We start from the raw sequence: 5000 nt of genomic DNA, 5'->3' as shown, positions 1-5000 counted from the left end.
GCTGACAATCCGAGAAATGCAAGCACCGACTTGACATACAAAAGCAGAGTCACTTAGAGGCAACAATTCACGACATTTCAACCTTGACCCTCAGCCCTTAATACAAAACTCTAACAGTTAGGCGGAGGTTGTGTAAGTATATAATAGGAGCAACTTTATCGTATTCTCGTGATTTTGTATATAAGTTTATATCTAATATGAAAGCACGATGTCTTTTCATATTTCCAAGGTGAAATACACTTGACCATGGTTCTTATATGTAAGAACTGTCGGCATTATTTATATGATTTTTTCCCTTCCTCTTCTCTCAGTATCACACACACACACACACACACACACACACACACACACACACACACACACACACTTACACAACAAACTATTATGCATACACACACACGTATACTTCTTTCTTTTTCCCTTTCATCTTTCTTTTGACCTCCCGATTACCTTTTCTCTTTCTCCCTTTCCTCTCTTCCCTCCTCATCCCTTCCTACCTCCCTCTCCATCCTCCTCCCTTTCCTCCAATGGCCTTCTCCATATACCTATCCAATCCTACCCTTCCCCCCTTTTCACCTCCACCCCTTCCACCCCTCTCCACCTCCACCCCTCCCCTCTCTCTCCACCACCACCCCTCCCCTCTCTCTCCACCTCCACCCCTCCCCTCTCTCTCCGCCTCAACCCCTCCCCCCCTCACTCCACCTCCACCCCTTCCCATTCCCCACCTCCACCCCCTCCACACACACACCCGTCGTCTTGCAGCCCCCTTTCTCTCTCGTCTAACGTTTCCACGCGGATCAGTCTCAGCCCAGTTTGCCCCCACGGTAATTTCTCCCGTGTAAACAAGACCTGATATCTCGTTCCCGCCGCTACCGGTTACTCTCATGGCATTCCTTCATGAGAGAAAACGGGCATGAAAGCCAGATCTTTCCGTTGGATGACTTCTTGCTTTTGGGTTGTCTGTGGTAGATGATGTTAGATAAGACCGTGGTGATAAGAGCAACGTTTTCTTTGACGGCTTTGGGGTTTCTAAATGTTATCTTCTATGCCAGGTTATTACATGGATCTAAAAGAGGGGGTATTAATCTTACATAGTTATTTGATACCAAACAATCTCACACTTCGCATCCCAATCATTTGTAATCTCAATTAAATGATCACCTGATAAGAACCATGCCAATAGTAAAATCCTCCCGCACCATGGTATCACTTTATCTCCCTCATGACGTACGCAAAATCATGCACACTTTATCCTGAGTCACTCTGACCTCTCTCTTCTCCCTCCCACCTGTGTCCGTTATTCGATCGCGTGAGGGAAAGGGCACACTTTATTCATTTTTATCTGAATTCTGGACATCTTAAGACCTTTGTTCATTAGAGAAAAGGAGAAGAAAAATCAAGTCTCGTATCGATAATACAAAAATTCCATCACTGTTAAAAATGAAGAAAATAATAAGAAAAAACTATTTTTCTCTTTCTATTGAATTGTAAAAAGCAACAAACTGCACGTCGAGAAAGCTGTTATGGCGACGAACAAACCAGTCGGTCAGGTTTTCTCTCGTTCAAACAAAGTAACTCGTTGCATGCTCTTCCTGAAGGATTTTCTCTCGTTGCCTTTCTGTTTCATTTATTAGCCGTATCTCTACACACATCGTTTATGTTGCTCAGCATAACGATGTCAACTCGGAACAGCTCCCAGTGCAACAAGAGCGCTTTTATCATATTCTTGTCATTAGGATTTGGGGTTAAGGTTGTATTCAGTTTTTGTTGTTTCTGCTTTGTTTCTTAACCATTTAAAGCTATTATCACTGGACCGGCTATTATTGATATTCACTTCCTCTTGCTGTTTTCTTTATTATCTTTCATTCTTGTTATTGTTTGCAATGATCTCCTTTTGCCACCGTTATTTTACCACTTCCATATTTTCACTGATTAGGCCTCTGCTATTAATGCAATCCACAATCATCTGCTATTTTTTACTGCTCTCGTGCCGTTGCTATCTCCTTTGTTAGGCTAGTTTTACTTTTTAGCGTCATTTTCTGTCCTTCTTCCCTCGTTTTACTATCTTTGCCAACGATGGTAGTTATTGTTTTTTTCTCCTCAGTTTTCTAACCTTTTGGTAAGAAATTAAGGAGTAAGTCAAAGGTAAAGATGAGAATAGTATATCAGCCTTTGATAACAACAATCATCATCATGATCGTAATGATAATAATATTAGTACACAATAGTAAGAATCATGCGATTTATAATAATGATAATAATAATAATAATAATAATAATAATAATAATAACGATGATAAATATCTCGATGATGATGAAACAATATCAGTATTACAATATAGCATAAATAATTATAATGTCAGTATACAATAACGCTAATACTACTACTAATAACAATACCCAGAATGATGATGGCAACTGTAACATCAAATCACTATTCAACTATTGGAATAATAGTAATAATTATGCTGATCAATAAGCTCAAACTAATGCTACCATTACAGCTATAAGTAACACTAGTACTACTTTAGTAATTTAGCTATTCAAAGTAACAACGGTAAAAATAATAATGATAGTAATGATGATGATGATGATGATGATGATGATGATAATAACAATAATAATAATTATTATTATAACAACAACAATAATAATAATAATAATAATAATAATAATAATAATAATAATAATAATAACAACAATAATAATAACAACAATAATAATAATAATAACAATAATAATAATAATAATAATAATAACAATAATAATACAAAATGATAATAAAAATAATGATAATAATAGGAATAATACTAATTATCATAACAGGAATATTGATAATAATAATAATAATAATAATAATAATAATAATAATAATAATCAATATCACTTGTATGCAAGCATCACTCTCAAGAATGACAGTAATCAGAATGATAATGATATTGATAATGATATTATGTTAACAGTGATAGTAATGATGATAATGACAATGATACTATGTTAACAGTAATATGATTGACGATAATGACGATGATAGTAATATCAAGCTGATATTGATATTAATGATGATAATAATAATATGGTGATGATGATGATGAAGATGATGATGATGATGATGATAATTATGATAATAATACTACCACCACCACAAACGACAAAAATAATTATAACGATAATAACTGTACGATCATATTAACAATAAGTAATAAAATGCTAACAATAATAGTAAGAATAATCAATGAAATAATCGTCTTTATAACTATTATCGCCATTTTCATTATCATTATCATTATTATTATTACTACTACTACTACTACTACTACTACTACTACTACTACTACTACTACTACTACTACTACTACTACTACTTATATTATTCTCATTATTAAGATTATTATCATCATTATTATCATTACTATTATTATTATTATTATCATTATCATTATTATTACTACCATTATCATTTTTTGCATCAATAATACTTTGTCTGCTAGTAAGGCGAAGGAGAACGATGAGTAATAAAAATCAGAATAACGGAAAAAAAAATGAAGAGGATGAAAATAGAGTTAGTCATATGGCAAAAAAAAATACACTAATGACTAACAGCCGATTAGCAACAATAATGACACTCACTGAGGTCGACAGCATCTGTTATATCAGCTGCTGCCATTCACTCTGCGGAAATTGTACTTTCAATCCCATTCGTCCGCGACAAAACGCATTTTTTAAAGAATAAATGTATAAATAAACAAAATTAATGAATAGATAAATAGATAAATAAACAAAAAAGAAAAGAAAAGAAAAAGAAAAGAAAAGAAAAGAAAAGAAAAGAAAAGAAAAGAAAAGAAAAGAAAAGAAAAGAAAAGAAAAGAAAAGAAAAAGAAAAAGAAAATAAAAAATGAAAAATAAAAAATACGAATAACGAATAAAATACACCCCTAAAACCAGTAACTAAATTTCCGGGATTCGCTCAAACCAGTCGGTGCGTTTCCGGGATTCGCTTCCAAGCAAGTAAAAGTGAAACCAGCCCCTTCCCCGTCTGGGCTATCCTCACGTCCTCGCCCCCCCCTCCTCCTACGCCCCCCCTCCCTCCCTCCCTCCCTAGCCCCTACCCTCTTCGTCTGTTCGCCTGAAAGTTCCGGCACCGGTTCAGGCGATAATAGTAATAATATCGAATAGTAATGATGATAGTGGTAATGATGATGGTGATGGTGGTGGTGATGGTGGTGGCGATGATGATGGTAATGATGATGATGATGATGGTAATGATAATGATGATGATGGTAATGATGATGATGATAGTGATGGCGATAATAGTAATAATAATAATAATGATACTGGTAATAGTAATGATGAAAACAGTAATAATATAAATGATTATGATAAAAATAGATTAATCGAAAAGGGAGGCTAGCTAAAAAGGGAAGAGATGGCAAAGCAACGATAATTAGCGGCCTACCCCAAACACATGTCTTTTAACCGCCAGGGCCCATTACGTGTCTCGCAGACGCCTGGTGATGTAACCAGTCTTACGCTAAAGTCGTTACGGCATCGGCCCAGACACAACAAGTTTGCTGCAAGGACGTTCCTTCACTTCACTTTCAGTCTGATTGAAAGGGAAAAAAGTGAGGAAGACAATGGAAGGCATAAATTCCATGAGAGAAAGAACCGGTGGATTAAAAAAAAATGAAAGAAAAAACACGTGACAATAGAAAATGGGATCCTACGGCTGGCAACCTGGAGGAAAATTAATTCACAAAAATAAGCAACGCCAGGTGGCTCGTGGTACCATTTGCCTATCGCGAGACTCAGCCACGACAGCGTGTAGGACTTGCTTGATAGTTAACGGTCTATCGTACGACTCAACAGATGGGCAATTTGCATAAATGTGCAAATACATTGGAAGAGAAGGGAAGGGCAGATAAAAGGAATGGATAAAAAAAAAGAACAAAACATTTCGTTAACACCACCAGACAATCGACTAAGTTGAAAAAAAGTGAAGG

General features: G+C 35.6%; 1 protein-coding gene across 1 annotated transcript in view; it reads left to right on the top strand.

Moving 5' to 3' along the window:
* LOC113829442 (peroxidase) overlaps positions 1-5000 on the top strand; it is a 119246-nt gene that overhangs the window by 81454 nt on the left and 32792 nt on the right. The gene's annotated exons all lie outside the window — the stretch shown is intronic.

Source organism: Penaeus vannamei, chromosome 9 (genome assembly GCF_042767895.1).
Source record: "Penaeus vannamei isolate JL-2024 chromosome 9, ASM4276789v1, whole genome shotgun sequence".
NCBI classification, from domain to species: Eukaryota; Metazoa; Arthropoda; class Malacostraca; order Decapoda; family Penaeidae; genus Penaeus; species Penaeus vannamei.
The sequence above is the reverse complement of the archived record's forward strand: the minus strand, read 5'-3'. Positions and strand labels throughout refer to the sequence as shown.